The sequence below is a fragment of the Hemiscyllium ocellatum genome, chromosome 42, assembly GCF_020745735.1.
Source record: "Hemiscyllium ocellatum isolate sHemOce1 chromosome 42, sHemOce1.pat.X.cur, whole genome shotgun sequence".
Taxonomy (NCBI): Eukaryota; Metazoa; Chordata; class Chondrichthyes; order Orectolobiformes; family Hemiscylliidae; genus Hemiscyllium; species Hemiscyllium ocellatum.
Genome location: NC_083442.1, coordinates 10,358,227 through 10,382,411, shown reverse-complemented (window position 1 = coordinate 10,382,411; position 24,185 = coordinate 10,358,227). Strand labels below are relative to the sequence as shown.

General features: G+C 43.7%; 1 protein-coding gene across 1 annotated transcript in view; it reads left to right on the top strand.

Moving 5' to 3' along the window:
* cib2 (calcium and integrin binding family member 2) overlaps positions 1 to 24,185 on the top strand; it is an 83,974-nt gene that overhangs the window by 35,781 nt on the left and 24,008 nt on the right. The gene's annotated exons all lie outside the window — the stretch shown is intronic.

The following is a 24,185-nucleotide window of genomic DNA, read 5'->3' as shown; positions in this document are numbered from 1 at the left end:
TGCATGTAATGGAGAAGTATATTTTTATTGATAGTAATCAGATGGATGTTGAGCACTCAGTGCAAGGCTGATGTATTAGAAAGAGTGTTGTAGGCTGAGACTGCACTGAGAAGAGGATCTAAGACAAAGTGTTGAGCTTTCATTGGTTTTAAATCAATCTGTCAAGCCACACTTTTTTTGCACACAAGTAGGGACCCTATCAATGCACCTGAAGATGCTCCCCCACACCCCCACCTCCAAGCTTCATATTGTCAGGACTGACAGATAATCATTTGGAATGATGGACCTTGGAGTGGTTCCACGTAGCTGGTGACGCTGGGTCAGGGAGATTGGGCGGATCATTCCCACCAGCTGGAAAACCATCTGCTATTTTGTCAGGTGGGAACGGACAGATACAGGGAACATGACCACAAGCTAATTAGTGGATTAATGGAGGCACTCAGAGCACACCATTGTTGAGAATACTGGAGTTTAGGGACTGTTCTCCCACACTGATATGAGTCTCTTTTTCCTGTTTCCGGAAAACTAACATTTGCTCAATTTGCCAATGGCTCCATGGGCCAGAGGCTCATTCTTCAAATGCACTCACTGCCTGTTTGAGACATTTAAGAGGGTGTCTCTGGATAAAGTTAGTATTCAAGGGTATGGGAACAAAACGTGAGATTGACATTAAGTAATAATGCTTGTTTAATATATCGGTGCAGGCAAGATGGTTTCCCCCTTATGCCGGTTTTAATATTCTGTGATTCTGACAGTCCCAGCATCAGGAAGGGTGGCACTGCACCCCGAAAGATGCTTCCTGTCCCCATCCTTGCCTTTACAATGCTCCCAACCTGCCTCACATCTCTGCAGCCCGCACACAGACCCCCTCCCTCAACACCCTAGTCCACCCTCACTACCTACAAGGATCCAGCCATAGTGGGTGGTGAAGGCCTGTGTGAATTTGAAGCACAGTAATAGTTCCTGGTGGCACACTGCTGGCATTGTACAACACATTTTAGAATAGCTGGCATTTGCTAGGTTAGCCAGTCTTGGGGATGGGATTTCTGTATGACCCAGGCATCAGTCCCCTGCAAGGCTGACACTGCCCATAGATCTGAATTTAAATTTCAACAGGTACCCCCAGGACAGAAGCATGTATTTCTCATCGATTCTCAAACCAGTGGACTGAACCCACAATACTAGCACTAAGCTCTGCCCATTGATTTAGTTAGAAAGTCTGAAGATCCAAGGCAGACTCATGTGACATGACATTAGTTGAAGAAGATGCTAATTTTTAAAAAATTGTGTCAAACAATGAGGTGCATCTAGAGAACAAGGTCCAATAAGTAGTCCATCTTATGCTCTGTCTAATTGACTGAGGAATGTGAAGGACAGCGAGAAGCTGCATTTCTTTGGAGTGTCTTCATTTAAATAGTGGTCTGTTATTTGAGTCTTCCTACCAAAGTGTATGACCTCACACTTCCCTACATTTGACTACAGTTGCTGAGATTTTGCACACTTACAACTTATCTCTCTGCTGTAGGAGATTCCTTATATCCTCCCACCTATTTTTATATAGAAGCAATCATTCAAAGACCAACCAATTCTGACTAATAGACCAAAAACTAACAGTCTTCTGTGTGTTAACCAATTCTCATGCTATTACATTACACCCAATACAGTGAGCTCCTAACATCTGCAATAACTTTTTATGTGGCACCTTATCATATACCTTCTGTAAATCCAAATACAGTACATCTACTTGTTTCCCTTTATCAACTCTGCTCGTTATAGGCTCAAAGAACCCTAGCAAATTTGCCAAATGTGAATTTCCTTTTATAAAAACTTGACTTTGTTTGATTACGATAAGTTTTTCTAGTTGTCCTGCTATTTATTCCTTAGACATGGACTCTTTTTCTTCAATTACAAATGTTCAGCTAACTGATGTGAATTTACTTTCTTTTTATTTCCTTTCCTTCTTAAATAGAATGTCACATTAGCTAGCATAGTCTGTTGGAGCCTTCCTGAAATCCAGCAGGTTTTAGAATATTTCAACCATTGCCTCCAGTATCTCTGCAGTGACTTCTTAAATATAGGCCATCAAGTCCTGGCAACTTGTCTACCTTCAGTCTCATTATTTTGTCAAATGTTTAGCCCCCCTTGATAGAGACTGTGACATAACTTTTCTGGCCATTATCCATTTGCTTTTCTGATACCTATGCGATGTTTATAATGTCCTCTACAACGAAGACAGATGCAAACTATTGGTTAAATTATTTGTCATTTCCCTGCTCCCAATGATTAATTCCCCATTTGCATCCCCAAAGGGTATAATACATAATTTAACAACCCAAACCCAGGATTCAAATCCAGGTCCTCAGAACATTATCTGGGTCTCTGGATTAGCAGTCCAGTGATCATACCACTAGGCTGTCACCTCCTATGTAATGACAGAATGCTTCTTTTTCTCCAGTACTGGTGCCACTGCCGTTTGAATTGAACCCATTTCTCCAAAAACAATTTTTAAGCCCCACTCTTACCTCTAATGTTATTAACCTTACACCTTTTTGCACCTGGCTCAGGCAGTAAAGTAGTAATTATTACCTTTGTGGTTCTACCTTTTTAATTTTGCCCCAAGATGATTATAATCCCCCAGCAAAACCACTTACCTGGTCCTACCTATGTCATTGTTGCCTATGCAGACTACAATGGCTGAATCCTTCCCCTCCCACTCCAAGCTCCCCTCCAGCCTAGAAGGGATACAATACAACCTTTGGCACTCTGTCTTTGCTGCAGAAAACAATATTTATTTCTCTAACAATCTGTTCCGTGTTACTGTCACATTTCTCTTTTCTTCTGCCACTTGAATGGTGCTCTGTGACACAATGCTGTTGACAGTTTGCTCATCTTTGCTGGAGTCTGTGGCCTCATCCACACCAGGAGGGTAGCGAATGTTATGCTCTTATTCAAAAAGGGCTGCAGAGAAAAGCCTGGGAACAATAGGCCAGTGTTATGGATCAGGCTAGACTTCCCTCCAAACATTTCAAGAAGTACCCCAGACCCTAACTTTGCTCATTGTTTTAAGCAGGTGTTGAGTGGATATTCCAGGATTGTGGCAGCTGGCCCGACCACTTTGTTTTAAACAAACTCATCTTACAATAAGATAGAACGCTGGCAAAACATCCTGGGCCAAAAGGCCTGTACTGTGCTGTACTGTTGTTTTTCTAAAACAGAATTTATTTGCAATATTACTGAGTGAAACAGAAACAAAAGAAAACAGAATATAGAATAACCTAACCTATCCGAAAACCTAACAGATTATCCCAACTTAATTATGCTGTTTCAAATACTTGCAACAAAAGCCATAAACACCCCTTGGCAAAAAAGGTAAAATCAAACACAGGTCTTACAGGGGAGAGAGAGAGAGAGAGAGAGAGAGATGGCAGGGGGATTCAGTGTGGAACACCTTTTTTCCATGCAGCTGTTTCTTGGATCAACAGCCTCACACTGAACTGATTGTTTTCAGTGAACAACCAGACTGCTAAAAACCAAACCTAACCAAACCAGAGTTAACCTGAGCTGGGAGAACTAGCCACTCCCCTTTCATTGTACAGGTGTCTTTTAAAAAAAACTTGACAGTATTCTCAAGTAAATCAACCCCAGACATTTCTGAGTCTGTGTCTTTACGAACTCCTGAAGGAAAAAACAAGGACACCCTAACCTTGTTAAAGGAGCAGCATCATCACACCAGTGAGCTTAACATCTGTGGTGGGTAAATTACTTGAGAAGATTCTGAGAGATAAGATATACATGCATTTGGAAAGACAGGGTTTGATTAGGAGTAGTCAGCATGGCTTTGGGCATGGGAGATCATGCCTTACAAATTTGTTCAAGTTCTTTGATGAAGTGATCAGGAAAATTGATGAGGGCAGAGTGGTAGATGTAGTCTACATGGATTTCAGTAAGGCTTTTGCGAAGGTTCCACATGGTAGGCTGCTCTGGAAGGTTAGATCAGGGGTCATGCTGGGCCCATTGCTGTTTGTTATCAACATCAATGATTTGGATGAGAATGTACAAAGCATGATTAGTAAGTGCAGATGACTCTAAAATAGGTGGTATCATGGACAGTGAGGAGGGCTGTCAGAAATTGCAGCAGGACCTTGATCAGCTGGGGAAGTGGGCCGAGAAAGGGCAAATGGAGTTTAATATAGACAAGTGTGAAGTCTGGCATTTTGGAAAGTCGAATGAAGGTAGAAGTTTCATGGTGAATGGTTGGGCCTTAAAGAGTGTAGTGGAACAGAGAGATCTTGGAGTTCAGGTGCATGGTTCTCTGAACGTGTAGTCACAGGTAGACAGGGCAGTGAAGGACGTTTTTGGCACACTGGCCTTTATCAGTCAGGGCATTGAGTATAGAAATTTGGAAGTTATGTTGCAGTTATACAGGACATTGGTGAGGCCACACTTGGAGTATTGTGTTCATTTTGGTCACCTAGTTGTAGGAAGGATGTTATTAAACTGGAAAGAGTGCAGAAGAAATTTAAAAGGATGTTTCCAGGACTGAATGGTTTGAGTTAAAGAGAGAGATCGGACATGCTAGGACTTTCTTTACAGCGTAGCAGACTGAGGTGGGGGGAGTGGAATCTTATAGAAGTTTATAAGATCATAAAAAGCATGGTTGGGTGAATGCACTCAGGGTTGAGGAATCAAAGACTAGACGGCATGAGTTTAAGGTTAGAGGGAAAAGAATAAAAGGGCAACTGAGGGGCTACCTTTTTTTACACAGAGGGTGGTACGCAAATAGAATGAATTGCAGCTGAAGCGGTTGAGGCAGGTACATTAACAACATTTAAAAGGCATTTGGACAAATACATTTGGATAGGAAAGGTTTAGAAGGATGTGGGCCAAGTGCAGGGAAATGGGGTTAGCATGGATAGAGATTTTGGTTGGCATGGACCAGTTTGGGCCAAAGAATCATTTGCTGCCATTTCTGCCACCTCCAGCAGGATGCCATCACTAGACATGCATTCCCCTCCCCTCCCTTGTCAGCATTACACAGGGACCATTCACTTCAGGATATCCTGGTCCATTTTCAACATCTGCCCACACTCCCATGACAACTTCCCCTGCACATGTACTTCCTCCCTCATCACTACCCAAGGCCCCAGACATACCTTCTAGGTGAAGCAGCAAATTACCTGTATTTTATGCAATCTAGCCTACTGTTTTTGCTGCTCACAACATGGTCTCCTCTACATTTGAAGGAGCGGCACTCCGAAAGCTCGTGTGCTTCCAATTAAACCTGTTGGAGTATAACCTGGTGTTGTGTGATTTTTAACTTTGTACACCCGAGTCCAACACCGGCATCTCCAAATCATGTCCTCTACATTGGAAAGACAAAGCATAGACTGGGTGACTGCTTTGCAGAATACCTACAATCTGTCGCACAAATGGCCTGAACTTTCTGTTGCCTGCCACTTCTACACACCACCATGATCCCTGGCTAACATCTGTCTCAGGCTTGCTGCTGTAGTTCAGCAAAGTTCAGTGCAAGCCGGAAGAACAGTATCTCATTTTCAGCCTGGGAACCCTTCAGCTTTTGTGACTCAGTATCAGGTTCAATAATTTTAGAGCTTGAACTCCTTCTCCCACATCCTTACCCCAATCGCCACATCGCAGGCCTTGTCATCACATGATTTGCTAGCACAACCATTCCCATTGTCAGCCACTAATGGTCCCCATTCATTCCCTCAAGCTGACCTTCATCCACTCCTTTGTCTAACTGTTTTTTCTCTCTCTCTTGGCTTAATTTCCAATTATTGTTTACTCCTACCTCTAACCCCACCCCATCTTCAGCATATGTACCAACCTTCTCCGAGCTACAATCAGTTGTGAAAAAGGGTCACTGGAGCCAAAATGTTAATTCTGTTTTCTCTCTACAGATGCTGTCAGAGCTCTCCCAGCAGTTTCTATTCTTGTTTCTGCTTCATAGTGATGCTGACTTGTTGCAAATTCCAAAGAGAATTGTGGAAATATTTGAAAAGGGAAAAGTAATACTGGCATCTGTGGAAAGAGGATGGGGACTGGGGACTAATTGAACAGTTCTTTCAAAGAACCAGCACAGACAGGATGAGCTGAATGGCCTCCTCTGTGACATATGTAGCTCCCATAGTGAGGTGTTCAACCTTGAGTGAGTCTGGTGAGAAGGGGGCGTATTGAAGCTGACCCAGGCAGGAACAGAAAAAAACTGCAAGACACTCTTGTGAATTATCCCTGTGTCTGGTCCAGGGCCAGCATTTCCATCACCTATTCATCATCATTGAAGTTTACAGCAGTGAAAGAGGTCCTTCAGCCCATCATATCTATGTTGGTTATCAAACACTAATCTACTTGAACTCCATTTCCCAGCACTTAGCCCAAAGCCTTGTATTGCTATCATGTTTCAAGTATTCGTTTAAATAGTTTTTAAATGTTGCAATGTTTCCTGCCTCTACCATTATAATAGGCAGTGAGTTCCAGATAACCAGCACCCACTGGGTGAAAATAATTATTCTCAAATCCTCTCTAAATTTCCTTCTCCTTCCCTTAAATCTATACCTTCTGCTTATTGATGAAGGGGATTTCTTTTTTCCTGTATACCCTGCATACGCCCCTCAGAATGTTGCACAGCTGAATCAAGTCCCCTCTCAGCCATTTCTTTTCTAAGGAAAACAGCTCCAGCTGACCTAGTCTCTCTTCATAGCTGAAATGCTCCAGTGCAGGTAACATCCTGGTGAATGTCCTCTGTGCTGCACTGAACTACAACTGGAGCACTATAAAACAATTCCTGAAGAATAAAAGAGAGTCTTTCTCATAAAAACAGAAACTACCTTGCTAACACAAGTCAACTGAAATGGTTTCAGGATGAGCTAAGCAAGGCTCTCGGGTGTTTTGATCTATTTGGCCAGTAAAACTTATTGATGTTAAAATACTGAGTGAAACCCAGTGAGACCTCTCGGAATGTATATGGTCCATTCAGGGACATGAGATAAAGATGTTGTAATATGAATATGGTAATGAATAGGCAGCCAGGGAGTAAATAAGCTGTTTACGAGGCCAGCTTGGTTCAAGTGAACAGGAGCAATCTATCCAGTAAACAGCCCAATTATCCTCAGTGCATCAAACAGAATCACAGTGTTGACTCAGCCTAACTCAGTCAATGTAGCTCCTTTGAATGTTATGGCATTGTTTGATCAAACAGCATTTTAGCATTCAGATCATTTGCCAACGTAAGCAATAATTTGACTCAACTAGGGGAAGTGACATGCATTATCAATCCATGTACAGCAAAACAACACTATTAACCATGACAGTCCCAAAACCAGCTTACACATCCTGGGGCTACATAAAGAATTTTGTTTTTTCAAATCATTATTTAATCTCAGGAGGAGGGTGATTTCCCATGAACTGGTTTTCCAGCACATACAGCATGCGAGTGTGAGGTTAATGTGATCTCTCAGTCACTCTGGCCCATAAGCCTAATTCCTGATGAAGGGCTTATGCTCAAAACATCGATTCTTTTGTTCCTCGGATACTGCCTGACCGGCTGTGCTTTTCCAGCACCACATTCTTGACTCTGATCTCTAGGGTCTTCAGTTCTCATTTTCTCCTCCTAATAGGCAACCACGTTGGTGTAAGACTGGAGTTACATGTAGGCTAGACCAGAAATGAATGGCAGATTGCCTTTTCTAAAGAAAGCTGGTTAAGTCAGTTGGATTTTTATGACAATCTGGTGGCCTCATGGTCTTTTGTATATTCCCTAATATGGTTAGGAATCAGCTAACTGTTTTAATGAAGATTGCAGCCTATATTCAGGCTCGTGTACACTAAGCTGAATAAAGCTACCTAGAATTTTTCTCAGTTCCACAGCAGTTTCACAGCGGTTTAGTTTCGGGAGTGCCCCTTTATTCATTCCTGGGCTATGAGTCGGGCCAACATTTAATGTCCATGTCCAGTTGCCATTGAAAAGGTAGTGAGGTGCCTCTGCTGCAGTCCATTAGGTGCAAATATACCCACAATGCCCTTAGGGAGGGTGTTCTTGGGTTTTGCCCTAGTAACACTAAAGGAACATTGATATTTTTCCGAGTCAGGTTGGTGAGTGGTGTGAAGGGGAAATTGCAGGTGTTAGTGATCCCATGTTGTTCCACTGTTATCTTTGAAAATTGCCACTCAGGTGGATAGAGCTTGTAAGAAGGCCTATGGTGTATTAGCGTTCATTAGCGGGAGGGATTGAATTCAAGAGTCGTGAAGTGATGTAGCAGCTGTACAGGACTTTGGTTAGGTCACATTTGGAGTACTGTGTGCAGTTCTGGTCGCCTCACTTTAGGAAAGATGTGAAGCTTTGGAGAGGGTGCAGAGAAGATTTACCAGGATGTTGCCTGGAATGGAGAATAGGTCGTACGAGGATAGGTTGAGAGTTCTCGGCCTTTTCTTGTTGGAATGGCGAAGGATGAGGGGTGACTTGATAGAGGTTTATAAGATGATCAGAGGAATAGATAGAGTAGACAGTCAGAAACTTTTTCCCCGGGTACAACAGAGTGTTACAAGGGGACATAAATTTAAGGTGAAGGGTGGAAGGTATAGGGGAGATGTCAGGGGTGGGTTCTTTACCCAGAGAGTGGTGGGGGCATGGAATGCGCTGCCCGTGGGAGTGGTAGACTCAGAATCATTGGCGACCTTTAAGCGGCAATTGGATAGGTACATGGATGGGTGCTTAATCTAGGATAGATGTTCGGCACAATATCGTGGGCCGAAGGGCCAGTTCTGTGCTGTATTGTTCTATGTTCTATGTTCTATGTTCTATGGTCATGTGTTTGGAATGTGTTGACTAAGGAGCCTTGGTAAATTTCTGCAGCGCATCTTTTAGATGGTACACGCTGCAGCTACTGTGCCTTGGTGGTGGAAGGGGTGAAAGTTAAAGGTGGTGGATGTGGTCTGAATATGTGTTGCTGGAAAAGCGCAGCAGGTCAGGCAGCATCCAAGGAACAGGAGATTCGACGTTTCGGGCATAAGCCCTTCTTCGGGAATCAGGTGGTGGATGTGGTGCCAATCAAGCTTTGTCTTGGATGGTGTCAAGCTTCTTGAATGTTGGTGGAACTGCCCCCTCTGGGCAAGTGGGGAATATTCTATCACAGTCCTGACACATGCCTTGTAGATGGTGCACAGGTACTTTCGAGTCAGAAGGTGTGTTATTCGCTGCAGGATTCCTTGCCTCTGACCTGTTCTTGTAGCCACAGCATTTATATATTGCTGATCCAGTTCAATTAAGATTCTGGTCAATGATAAGCACCAGAATGTTGATAGTGGAGGATTCAGTGATGGTAACATGGTAACACCTTTGAATGTCAAAGGACAATTGTTAGATTGTTTCTTATGAGAGATGGTTATTGCCTGAAACTGGTGTGGTATGAACGTTTGCTGCTACTTGTCAGCCCAAGCCTGAATTTGTGCAGGTCTTGCTGCATTTAGACATGGACTTCTTCAGTACCTGAGGAGTGACAAATGATGCTGAACATTGTACAATCATCAGAAAACATCCTCACTCTGACCTTCAGTTAAGCTTTGTAGGAAGGAGAGATCATAGCTGAAGTGAGACACTGCCAAAGTATATGAATTTGGGGATTTTGGAGCAGTGAGGGAATTCACTGCAAGGGGGGGAAGATGTGCTTTTTGCTTGCTTTTTTGGTTCCTAGATTGTAAGGTCTTTTTAACAGGATACATGGAAGTCCAGAGTTGGGGTTCAAATACAAAATAAAGAATGGCATCACTGTAAGTTCATTGGTCAGTAATAGCTACTAATTTTACTATTTATTATAGATAATTCTCAGATTGAAGGTAAATAGGATAAATATTTACAGATAACTGTTACAACATGGGGTTGTAGCCCTTCTGCTAATTAAACTAAACACACACTCACCTCATAATCTGTTAAAGTATGAGTGACAGAGAACTACCCAAATTCCATTATTTAAAGGAAAAAATAACAACGTTATTCTTTAACTCCAAAAGAGAACATTAAACAACAACTATCTGCAACTGTAAGCCTTCTTTCTCTTAAAAAAAGTTATCAACCTCCCACGCTATAACAATATACTGATCCGATTAATCCCCTATAAATTTTACAGCAAATCATTTTTTCAAAACCAGTAGTCATTTCCGGTGTCGATCTTCCTCTGTCTATAGATCTCCTTGGGTCGTCTTCTGTCTTCTACTGCAAAGATGTTTCATATGAAAAAGGTACCTTTCAGAGAGAAGAGTTGTAGGCAGTCATTCAACTGGCAAATGGTGCTCTTCCTCTAGTTAACTTTTTATACCCCAAAGCATCAGATTGTCTCATTGGTTTGATGTTGTCAAAACAGTAAAATTCAATATCGATTGGGTTTTAGTGTCTTGTGGCATAATTTAAACAGATTGGCTCAATTCAAACTGCTGTTCAAATTTACTAGTTAATATCTATGTTACAGCAAAATATTACAACTTCAAATTGTCCAATACACTTTGTGCCTGCAGTCGGTCACATGACAAGTCCCTGCATTCACTCTTTCTTAAGGATACAGTGCACGCCTTCAACTCTATAACATTATAAACAAAAATACCAGTATGAATTCTATTTAAAAACATATTTAGATGTAAGGAAATTAATGCAGGGCCATGTGATGTCTTGTAACTAAATGATGCAGGAGCCAGTGAACTCCAATATGGTTCATCATGACCACATCTCTAGCAAGTGTTGGTTATTTGAGGAACTCCAGCTCAGAATTGATGAGGTGGATTCTGAATTTCAAACACTGACACATCAGGGAGGGGGAGAGTTACCCTAGACACTGCTCCAGGAGGCAGTCTCTGCCCTTAGATTAAGTACCTCAAATTTGGTCAGTGGCTCCCATTTCACAACCAGAAATTGAAACATTAGATCCCAGTGCAGAAAGTAGTGCAGTGTTGGTCTGAGGAAACAGAAGGGCTTCTATGGGACTGTTTATAGCTGGTAGACTGATCCATATTCAAGAACTCAGCAACCAGCCTAAACAAGTATGCCACTAACTTTACAGACTTCATTATTCAGTATATAAATAGAAACCACGGATGAACCAGGAGATCCACTCCATATTGAAGTCGAGATCTAAGGTGTTCAAGTTGGACGACCCTAACCTATACAAGAAACCCAAGACTGACCTTTGCAAAGCCATCAGGCCAAGAGGCAATACCAAACTAAGCTTCTTTTGTGGTAAATTTGTGGCATAACAAACTATAAAGTGAAGTTGAACAAAATCACAGGCAACAGTACATCCCTACCTGATGAACTCAATGCATTTTATGCTTGCTTTGAAAAGAAGGCCAGTGACACAATGTCACCTATCCCAACATCCTTGAATGCTCCTGTGCTCTCAATCATTGCTGCAAACGTTAGATCAGTCACTTTAAGGGTGAACCAATGGAAAGTGACTGACTGTATTGGAATCCCCAGCTGTACATGCAGATTTTGCATGGACGTGTTTGCGGGAGTATTTGCAGACATCTTTATCCTCTCCTTACTATAATCTGAAGTCCCCATTTGCTTCAAGAACAACATCGTCATCCTGGTGTCAAAGAATAACCATGCAAAGTGCCTTAAGGACTACTGCCCAGCGGCTCTGACATCCCATAATTATGAAAAACTTGGAGAAGTTGGTCATGGCTCACATCAACTACAGCCTCCCAGATTGTCTTGATCCCTTGTAATTTGCCTACCAGCACAACAGGTCCATGGCAGAGGCCCTACACTCATCACTTGAACATCTAGACCATAAGGATATCTACATCGGGCTCCTACTAACTACCTTCTGCCTTTAGCCCCATAAACTCACTCCCACACTCTGTGACCTAGATCTCTGTTTCCCATTCTGCAATTGGATTCTTGACTCCCTGACTAAAAACTTCAGTCAGTAAAGATGGGTGCCAACACCTCCACGATAACTCTCAACTCTGGTATCCCACAGGGCTGTGTACCCAGCCCCCACTCTTACCCATTATGCGACTGTGCAGCCAAATGCCACAACAACTCCATTTACAAATTTGCTGATTACATTGTTGTAGGTCATATCTCAATTGACAATGAGACAGAATACAGGAAGGAGATTGAGTGCTTAGCAGCATTATATAAAGACAACAATCTCTCCACCAACATCATTAAAATGAAGGAGGTGGTCATTGACTTCAGGAAGCAGAGTAGAGGGCACACGTCAATGGTGCTGAGGTGGAGTTGGCAACAACATCAAGTTCCTGGAAGTGATGAGCACCACAATCAGTTCTGGTCCACCTACTTTGACACCACAGTCAAAAAGCACAGCAATATCATTACCTCCTCAGAAGGCTAAGGAAATTTGGCATACCAATAAAGATGCTTACAATTTTTTTATAGCTGCACCACAAAAAGCATTCTGCCTGGATGCGTCACAATGCAGTACGGCAACTGCTTTTCCAAGATAGCAAGAAACTGCAGAGAATTGTGAACACTGCACACTCCATCATGCAAATCAGCCTTCCATCCATTTACTCCATCTATACTTCATGCTGCATAGGGAAAGCAGCCACATAATCAAAGACTCCTCCCAGCCCAGTTATACTCTCTTCCCCCCTCTTCCATTGGGCGAGAGATATAAAAGTTTGAATACACATATGAATAGATTCAAGAAAGCTTCTTCCCCAGTGTTAGCAGACTTTTGAATAGGTTTCTTAAATTTTAGCGTTGATCTCTCTCTGCACTTTCTAGACACCTGTACACCATATCCTGCATTCTGTTTTGTACCCTGACATACTTGTATAGTACAATCTGCCTGTAAAGCAGATAAGACTTTTCACTGTATCTCAGTACACATGACAGTAATAAATCAAATCAAGTTAGTGGCCAGGGATAGGAGGGTGTGAATACCAGAGCGACAGATAGAGAGTTCCAGGATAGAGTGCTGAAGGAATTTCAACCCTTGAGCTTGTTGAACAAGTTTGAGATTCTTGCCCTCTGTGTAGGTGAGAGCAAGGTCTGTTGGGGGAAATAGGCACTGTTCTGTGTAGCCAGGGTTGAGAGTTCCAAAGGCTGTGTAGCCTGCCAGTATCCAGGTTCAGAAAATCTCATCAGGGCAGCAGAGGAACTCAGATTGGGAATGGAAAGATCCAATTGCCGTTGTCCATATAGGTACCAACAATATAGGTAGAATAAGGAGAAACGTTCCACTGAGGGAATAGGAACAATTAGGGGTCAAATTATAAAGCAAAACTAGAAATGTAATACTCTCCAGATTGCTACCTGAGCAATGAGTTAATTGGTAAAGGGTCAACAAGAGTAAAGAGGTAAGTGTGTGGTTCAGAGATTGGGGAGGAACAGGTTTGACTTCATGCGGCATTGGCACCAGTACTGGGGAAGGAAGGTATGTTTATGGGATGGACTCCATCTGAATCATGCTCAGACAAATTACATAACTAGGGCTATAGGTAGGACTTTAAATCAACTAGTTTTGGGGGAGAGGGGTGTGGTTTCAGTAGCATGAAAAATTATAACAAAGATAAAGGAGAAGGTAGGATTGCAGATTAGTAATGGGACTGATTGTTACCAGAAAATAAAAGGAAAGGACAGAATATGCGAGTGTAATTTTATACTAAGGAACCAAAGAAGTTTAGGGAAATTCAATAAAAAAGAAACAAACTTAAAGGCTGTGTATCTTCATGCACAAAGCTTTCAGAACAAGTTGAAGTGTTGGTGCTAATAGAGATAAATGAATATGATGGAGGAGAAGGTAGCAAAGAGTACAATAGGTGAATGGGGGCGGGGATGGAGGTGATAGGTCAGAGGGAAGGGTGGAGTGGATAGAGGGAAGGGAGATTGGCAGGTAGGACAGGTCATGAGGACAGTGCTGAGCTGGAAGGTTGGAACTGGGGTAAGGATGGGTGAGGGGAAATGAGGAGACTGGTGAAGTCCACATTGGTGCCCTGGGGTTGAAGTTTCCAAGGCGGAAGATGAGGCGTTCTTCCTCCAGGCGTTGGGTGGTGAGGGAGCGATGGTGGAGGAGGCTCAGGAACTGCATACCCTCAGCAGAGTGGGAGGGGGAGTTGAAATGTTGGGTCATGGGGCGGTGGGGTTGATTAGTGCGGGTGTCCCGGAAATTTTCCTGAAGTGCTCTGTGAGGAGATGTCCAGTCTCCCTAGAGTAGAGGAGACCGCATTGGGAGCAATGGATACAATAAATGATATTGGTGGATGTGCAGGTGAAACTTTGATGGATGTGGAAGTCTCCTTTGGGGCCTTGGATGGTGGTGAGGGAGGAGGTGTGGGCGCAGGTTCCATTAGAGAAGCGACTGATGGTGATTTTAACCTGATGGCCACCACACCTCAGGCGAGGGGAAATGTTGAGAAGGTGAATTCTTCATGGTAACCTCAGCCAGTAGATTGAACCCATCACACTGCTTCGCAAACCAACCATCGTGCCAATTGATCCAACCAGACTCCCGACAGTAAACAGCAATGTCAGATATGTAAGCAGGTCATTCATGACTCAGCAAAAATACATCCCAGTTGAGAATGTGGTGCTGGAAAATCACAGCATGTCAGGCAGCATCCTTCATGAAGGGCTTTTGCCCGAAATGTCGATTCTCCTGCTCCTCGGATGCTGCTTGACCTGCTGTGCTTTTCCAGCGCCACACTCTCAACTCTACACTTCAGCATCTGCAGTCCTCACTTTTGCCTAAAAATATGTCCCAGTGAGAGGAAAGATTCTAAGAGAGGAATAAGCCAACCGTGGCAAACCAAGGAAGTTAAGGGGAGGATTAATAGAATTGTATAGTACAGAAGGTGGCCATTCAACCCATTGTGTCTTTACCAGATCCAAAAGAGCTACCCAGCTAGTCTCACTTTCCAGTCCTATCTCTGTGGCCCTCTAACTTCATCACTTTGAAATATATATCCAACTCTTTTGAAACCTCCTATGGAAACCTCTTCCACAACTCTCCCAGACAGCACATTCCAAATCGTAACAATTCTAAGTAAAGAAGTTTCGCCATATGTCTTTTTTGCCCTTGCTGATTTTTTACCTCTGCCTGAATGGATTTAACGTCACCCAAGCCTAGATCCAGGTTATTCCAGTCTTTTGAGCAAAAGTTAAGTAGTTGATTTATTTGTTGTCACATGTAGCTTGTTACAGAATTCAGTGAAAAGTGTTGTATAGATTCGCCACTCACCAGCACCATCTTAAAACACAGAAAAATAAGCTAAAACATAGAATATGAAGGCAGAGAAATGACAAAATAAAGGAAGGGTCCAGCTTTACAGTCTTTCTTGTTGAGTACTCCATCATGGCCCATGGGCCTAGTGGCCAGGCACAAATCCCCTTCACTGCACCACCGCTGAAATGAATGTTGCCACTCTTTGGCTCCATCCTGCCTCCACCAACGCCTTCAGCATTATGACTTAGCCAATGCAAACACTACAAATGCTACTGGGTACCAAACTGGCCCAAACTCAACTCTGACTGTGCAGCTGCCATGAGTCTGCTTCGGGCCATCTCACCAATGTAGCAGCTCTAATGCTACCGGGTCTCATACTGGGCTCAAACCCACCTCCACTACAGCCTCCATGAAGCAGACACCGCCACGAACACAAACTCACTTCTGCAGCATCAGCCTAGAGTCAGTGCTGAGACAATCTCGAAGATGCAGAAGCTGCCAGGAACTCAAACTCACCTTCAAATCTGAGGCCGATGCTGTGACCGAGCTCTTCACCAAAAAGGTAAGTAAAATAAAGGAGAGAGAAAATAATGAGAACATAGAAAAAAACATAAAAGCAACAAAAAGGAAAGCGGATGGAGCAGATGAGCTCCAGGCTCAGAAGGCATTCTCTATCGCCATCTCATTGGAAATGGGTTTGGGACTCTAATTATTGGAGTTAAGAAAAATGAGGGATGATCTCATTAAGGGGCATGATCGGGTAAAGGCTGAGTGAAAGTTTTGTCTATGAGAGTGTCTAGGAGCAGAGGCATAGACTCAGAATAAAAAGGGTGCAAATTTAAGACTGAGATGAGGAGGAATTTCCTCTGAGGATGGTGAGTCTTTGGAACTCCTCGCCACAGAGGGCTGTAGGGACAGAGACCATGTGCATACTTAAAGCCGAGATAAATTCTTGATAATAGGGAAATCAAGGGTTATGGGGAAAAACAGGAAAGTGGATGTGAGAAATGTTGGATCAGTCATAGTCACATTGATGGAGCAGATTGAGGGGCTGAACGGTCTCCTCTGTTCCTATTTCTTATGGTCTTGTAGTTATATGATAGAGGGAAGGTCATTGACAGCAATCTCAATGTTTCAAAATTAAGTTGTGAATTATTTAATTGATTAATAAAAATGGATCACATGGGCAGTACCTCAATTAGGAATGGACTGGACCAATTTTGCCTCTCCTCAGTTTGGAGGTGGCATTACAGCTCTGCTTTAACACATTTGAGAGTATTTTAAAGGGGTAACAGGGATCACATCATTTGGAGATAGCCCTGTTACCTTTGAGGAAGGTCTCACATTGAAAGTCCTTGAGATTGTAAGGAAGCCGAGTCCCTGAGGTTGGAGATCCCACTCTGATAAATACCAACCAATTACTGTGGGAGCATTGGTTGCTACTAGCCAATCACAAGGGAAGTGATAATTACTGCCAGCTCATCACGGGGGGGTGGTGATTACTGCTAGCCAATTACAGGGGAGAAGAGATTACCGTGGTGCTGGAAAAGCACAGCAGATCAGAATCACAATGGAAAAGCCTAGGGAACCCTCGCATAGGAGAATGAGGTGAAAATGTGTTGCTGGAAAAGCGCAGCAGGTCAGACAGCATCCAAAGAGCAGGAGAATCGACGTTTCGGGCATGAGCCCTTCTTCAGGAATCCTGAAGAAGGGCTCATACCTGAAACGTCGATTCTCTTGCTCTTTGGATGCTGCCTGACCTGCTGTGCTTTTCCAGCAACATATTTTCAGCTCTGATCTCCAGCATCTGCAGTCCTCACTTTCTCCACAGGAGAATGATGGTAGAGTAGGGGTTGTGCATGGAGTCAGGATGGGGAGAATTGATACCAAGCTGAGGGACATGGCTCTGAGCATCCTTCACCCCTCCTGATGACAAATCCATGATCAGGTATTGAGTATCTTTGAATTAGGGAACCCCCATCCCAGCTTCTGGAATCCACAAGGCAAACATGAGTGGGTGGCTTTACTAGGCTGTGAGTGTCAGTTTGAGACAAAAAAAACTGCAGATGTTGGAATCCAAAGTAGGCAGGCAGGAGGCTGAAAGAACACAGCGAGCCAGGCAGCATTAGGAGGTGGAGAAGTTGACGTTTCAGGTGTAACCCTTCTTCAGAACAAGGGGTAGGTGTAGGGTGAGCTGCAGATAAACAGGGTCCTGCAGTGATAATTGTCCATGAGCCTTGGCACCCCTGACTTAACTGGGATGGAGGCAGGAATGGAGCATGCAGATACCTTGCAGAGAGTATTAATTCTGTCCACAGAGTTATCCACTGAATAAGCTAAGTGACAGATTCCAAGCACAATAACAACACAATTACAATCTTCCCTCTTACTGAGGAGCTTGCTCCAATTGATGGGAATAGTCCAATCCCCAACAGGATGTAGCCTAGTGCAGTCCACATCAAAAATTATATTGAACCATGTTAAAAAGGAAGAATCTTACAGGGGTCTGAGTGAAGCGGGCTATACTGGAAGCCCAGTGAGGTCTACCTCAACACTGTGAGCAATGCACTGCATCTTTTATGCATCTGCTGAGTGACAAGGCAAGCTTCTCACTGCATATTGGCGAGATGACAATTAAGAGAATTATGACTTGTCTAAAACCTTAATAATGGCACAACTTGCCTCAATTCATATTCAGCTTCCTATTTTACCAAACTCACCGAGATCGAGAAATTTCAACATGAGCCAATCAAGGTGAATCTTTCTCAACCAGTTTCACCCCATCAAACTTGAGCCTGAACCTTTTCTACAGTCAGTGGTAACAAGACCAGAACCAGGTTGTACCTTTTAATCAGAGAATTCCTATAGTGCGCAAATAGATAATTCAGCCTGTCAAGGCCACACTGACCCTCTGAAGGACACCCCACACAGATCCACACCAGTCTTGTAACCCTCTATTTCCCATGGCTAGTCCACCTTGCCTACAGATCCCTGGACATTATGGGTAATTTACCATAACCAATCCACCTAACTTGCACATCTTTGAACTGTGGGAGGAAACCAGAGCACTCAGAGGAAATCCATGCACAGGGAGAATATGCAAACTCCACACAGACTGTTGCCCGAGAGTGGAATCAAACCTGCGTCCCTGGCACTGTGAGGCAGCAGTGCTAACCGCTGAGCCACCATGCCACCCCAAAACAAATCTGTAAAGGTTCCTGGTATAGTTCCTCAGTCTAGCCGAGGTCTTACACAAACTTGAGGGTTGGAGTCCAGAGTGAATTTTGTTAAAGACTGTTTCCACAATCACTGATACAGCCACACCAGTATCAAACTCTATTAGAACGGGGTGACCATTTACCCAGGCACTTGATTTGGTTCTAATTTGGATGTTGCAATTTAACAAACCAGATGCAGGTGGGTCTTCCCGGGTGTGTACTCTCCTAGATACCAGCCTATGAGTTCTCTTACTCAAATTAGGTCTAATGGAACTCTTGTTGTCTTGAGTCCATATACCGGCAGCAACTGCGATGGCTTGCCAGCCCTGATCCTGAAGAAAATGCTGGCCATTTAGCCAAGGCTTGGCTTTATTTTGGGTTTAGCTGTGGGCAGACCTAGAGTTCGTCTGTTCAGGATCTGTCCTGAGTGAGGCTATGCAATTGCCCTCACGTGGTGGTCCCCAAGTTCAGTCGGCCTGGTGAGAGTTGCCACTTCCATCAGGATGCCCTATAACTCATTTGCTCCACGTTTTAGTTAGGGAGGAAATTGCAGGGTCTGTAGCAGAATTATTGCATCATCAATAAACATGGGTAAAGTACCAGAAGCGGAGGGTGGCTGTAAGGAGAAGCCTGGAAACTATAGACCTGTGAGTCTGACATTGATGATGGGTGAGTTGTTGGAAGTGACTCTGAAAGATAGGATATACATGCATTTGGAAATTCGCACAAACCTTGAATGCATTTGGAAAGTCAAGGATTAGTCAGCATGGTTTTGTGTGAGGAAAATCATTTCTCACAAACTTGAGTGAGATTTTTAATGATGTAACCAAAAAGATTGATGAGGGCAGAGCAGTGGATGTTGTTTACTTGGACTTTGCTAAAGTCTTTGACAAGTTTCCGCATGGTAGACCAATTAATAAAGTCAGATCACATGGAAGTCAGAGTGAGCTTGTCAATTAGATGCAAATTTGGCTTTCTGGTAGGTGACAGAGGATGGTAGTGCAGGGTTGCTTTTTTGGACTGGAGGCCTGTGACCACCGGTATTCCGTAGAGATTGGAACTGGGTCATCTCTTGTTTGTCATTTATAGAAATGAATTAGATGAGAATATAGGAGTCATGGTTAGTAATACTGCAGATGACATCAAAATTGGCAGTACAGTGGACAGTGAAAAAGCTTATCTAAGATCACAAAGAGGTCTTGATCAATTGGATCGATGGGCTGAAGAGTGGCAGGTGGAGTTTAAACTGGATAAATGTGAGGTATTGCATTTTGAATCATTGAACCCTGACAGTATGGAAACAGGCCCTACGGCCCAACAAAGAGTATCCCACCTGCACCCATTCCCCATTACTCTACATTTACCCTGATTAATACACCTATCTACACATCCTGAATATTACGGGCAATTTAGCATGGCCAACTCACCTAACCTGCATATCTTTGGATTGTGGGAAGGAACTGGAGCACCCAGAGGAAAGCCACACAGACATGGGGAGAATGTGCAAGCTCCATATAGACAGTCACCCGAGGCTGGAATCAAACCCGGATCCCTGGTACTGTGAGGCAACAGTGCTATCCACTGACCCACTATGCTGCCTTTGTATAGTTTGGTAATACAAGAAGGACAGATTATACAATTAATGGTAGGGCTCTGGATAGTGTATTAGAACACAGAGATCGACGAATACATTGTTCTTTGAAATTTGCATTACAGGTAGACAGGTGGTTAAGAAGATATTCAGCACACTTGCCTTCATTGCTCAGAATTTTGAGTATAGGTGTTGGGATATCATATGGAGGTTATACAGGATGTTGGTGAACCCTCCTCTGGAGTACTGTGTGCAGCTCTGGTTGTCCTGTTACAGGAAGGATATTATTAAACTGGAGAGGGTTCAGAAAAGATTTACCAGGATGCTGTTGGGAATGGAAGGTCTGAAATATAAAAATAGACTGGAAAGGCTGAGATATTTTTCACTGGTGTGTAGGGATTGAGGACTGACCATATTGAGATTTATAAATCATGAGGGGCATAGATATGGTGAATGACTGGGGTCTTTCCCTAGTAGGGGAGTTCAAAACAAGGACACATAGTTTTAAGGTGAGAGGTGAAACATTTAAAAAGGACATGAAGGCCAACTTTGTTTTAGACAGAGAATGGTTCTTGTGTGGCATGAACTGCCAGAGAAAGTGATGAACACAGGCACAGTTGCAACATTTAAAAGACATTTTGATAAGTTCATGAGTAGCAATGGTTTAGAGGGGTATCGGCCAAATGCAGTTAGGTGGGACGGGTTTAGTTTGGGATTATGATTGGCGTGGACTGGAGGATGGCTAATGTTTCATTGTTCAAGAAAAGTAGTGAAGAGAAGCTAGGGAACTACATGTCAGTGAGCCTGACATCAGTGTTAGGTATGAGCTAAAAATGTGTTGCTGGAAAAGTGCAGCAGGTCAGGGCAGCTTCCAAGGAGCAGGAGAATCGACATTTCGGGCACGAGCCCTTCTTCAGGAATGAGGAGAATGTGCCAAGCAGGCTAAGATAAAAGGTAGGGAGGAGGGACTTGGGGGAGGGGATGCGATAGGTGGAAGGAGGTTAAGGTGAGGGTGATAGGCCGGAGTGGGGGTGGGGGCGGAGAGGTCAGGAAGAAGATTCCAGGTTAGGAAGGTGGTGCTGAGTTCAAAGGTTGGGACTGAAACAAGGTGGGGGGAGGGGAAATGAGGAATCTGAGTTCATCCCTTGTGGTTGGAAGGTTCCTAGGCGGAAGATGAGGCGCTCTTCTCCAGCTGTCGTGTTGCTATGGTCTGGCGATGGAGGAGTCCAAGGACCTGCGTGTCCTTGGTGGGGTGGGAAGGGGAGTTGAAGTTTTGAGCCACGGGGTGGTTGGGTTGGTTGGTCTGTGTGTGGTGTTCTCTGAAACATTCCGCAAGTAGTGTTTGGTAAGTTGCAGAGGATATTGAAGGACAGGGTCAACCAATGTTTGGATAGTCAAGGTCTGATTATGGATAGTCAGCATGGATTTGTGTGTGGGAAGTCATGTCTGACAAATTTTTTAGAGTTTTTCAAATAGGTAACCAAGAGGATAGATGAGGGTGGGGCAGTGGATGTTGTCTATATGGACTTTAATAAGGCCTTTGACAAGGTCTCGCATGGCAGGCGAGTCATGATGGTTATGTCGCATAGGATTCAGGGAGAGCTGGCTAATTGGGTTCAAAATTGGCTCAATGGTAGGAAGCAGAGGGTGATGGTCAAAGGTTGTTTCTCAGACTGAAGGCCTGCAACTAGTGGTGTGCCTCAGGCATCAGTGCTGAGACCTTTGTTCTTTGTTATTTACATAAATGATCTGGCTGTGAATGTACAAGGCATGATTAGTAAGCTTTCTGATGATAAAAGTTGGATACCTTTATCCCACTGAGACAGGTAAGGAATGGTAAGGTGAAGGAACCTTGGATGACAAGAACAGAGCAGCTTCTCATCAAAAGGAAGAAGGAAGCTTGCTTAAGGTTGAGGAAGCAAGGATCTGGCATAGCTTTAGAGGATTACAGGGTAGCTAGGAAAGAACACAAAAACGGACTGAGGAACCTAGGAGGGGACACGAAGAAACCTTGGTGGGAAAGATTAGGGATTAAGTGAGGATTAAGAGAATGATCAAAGAGAGCGTAGGGCCGATCAGTGATAGTGGAAGGAACTTGTGCCTGGAGTCTGAAGAGATAGAGGAGTATTCACTAGAGAAAGGGACCTTGTTGAGAGTGAGAACACTGTGGACCAGGTGAATAGGCTTGAACAGATTGATATTAAGGAAATAGATATGCTGGAAACTCTGGGAAGTATCAAGATAGGATCAGAACAGATATATCCAAGGTTACTGCAGGTAGCGAGACTAACAGCCTCAATCAATGAACTCATATTCTGTAAGGTCTACCTGGTTGAGCTTGTTATACAATTACTACAGTTCCCATGTTTGCCAGGGTCATGGTGAGGCAGACAATGGACCTGAAGCTTAACCTTTCCAAATAAATTCAATTGGGGGGGGGGGGGTGTTGGGGGGTGGGGGGGCTGCTGGGACAGGTCCAGTGAGGAAACACGCACGTATTGTCTGGACAAAGTGTGCTGGCCTGGCAGGCTAAGGTGATGTGCTGGAAATTGAGTGACCAATGTTCTGAAGAGGACAATAAGGACATGGGGAGGAGGAAGCTATCCTTGTTTGTTACAGAGCTCAGCTACATTGGGCACTACAAGCCAGACAGGATCTGTTTAATACTAGTTCCAATTAATGAGAGCAGGGTGCAGTAGACCATCATGGGATGTTAAATAGTCATTGGTCATGATGCCACCATTTGGTTGGCATTGTGGGCATGATCTGCAGCTACGAATGCTTTTATTTCCTGCCAATGAAAGCTCAGATTTGGAATTGTCCAATTGCTTGCCTGTCTGTGATGTTCCTCTTCTAAACTACTAGCCCTTCATACTACAGGTGCCTAGTGAGCATTGGGGACTGGGTAGCAGGGACTTAGAAAGGCTGTTTCAATAGTTTGTAGGTAAGGACTGGTAAACTATGTGACCTGGGGGTTAAACAACGACTATGGTGAGAGAATGGGGTTGTATGTGTGAGATAATGACAGCCATGGCTATGTGCTGTGGACAAGGTGCCTTTGTGGCTGCTGTGCCATTAATGAATAGCCACACCAGATTACCAACACTTGTCGGACTGCACAGTGGCCTGTCAAAGATGATGTGGGCACAAGGGATGTTGGTCTTTTGACAGATATCACCTGAATGGCAAGTTGTTCCAGGAACAGCATGTGAGAAGGTGGGGATAGAATTGAATGTGATGGCAGGTGTGCAGTGATGCTTTTGGTGAGATATAGTGAGCAATCTCACCTGGTCTCTCAGCAAGGTGCCCTCCAAAAAACCATATATAACTAATGCTTACTCAAAAATCTGCAAGATTCAGCCCGACATATTGAAGACTACGTTTTAGTTACTTGCTGTGAAGTCAAATGGAGGAGTCGTGTCCTTTTACTTAATTTATTTCTCCTTGAACTTACATTTCTCAGTTTTACTGCTTTCATAAAACAAAATATCTGAAACAAATTGAGCTTCTAGACATGTTGGGATTTCAAGTGTATCTCACATGCTGAATGTTTCCCACCAGACTTCAAAACAGAATTAGAACATAGAACAATACAACACAGAACAGGCCCTTCAGCCCTCGATGTTGCGCCGACCTGTGAACTATTCTCAGCTCGTCCCCCTTCACTATCCCATCACCATCCATGTGCTTATCTAAGGATTGTTTAAATCTCCCTAATGTGGCTGAGTTGACTATATTAGCAGGTAGGGCATTCCACGCCCTTACCACTCTCTGCGTAAAGAACCTGCCTCTGACATCTGTCCTAAATCTATCATCCCTCAACTTGTAGTTATGCCCCCTCATACAAGCTAACATCATCATCCTAGGAAAAAGACTTTCACTGTCTACCCTTTCTAATCCTCTGCTCATCTTGTATGTCTCTAACAAATCCTCTCTTAGCCTTCTTCTTTCAAATGAGAACAGACCCAAGTCTCTCAGTGTTTCCTCATAAGATCTTTCCTCCAGACCAGGCAACATCCTGGTAAACCTCCTCTGCACCTTTCCAATGCTTCCATGTCCTTCCCGAAATATGTCGACCAGAACCGTACACAATATTCCAAGTGCAGCCGCAGCAGCGTTTTGTATAATTGCAACGTGATATTGTGGCTCCGGAACTCAATTCCTCTACGA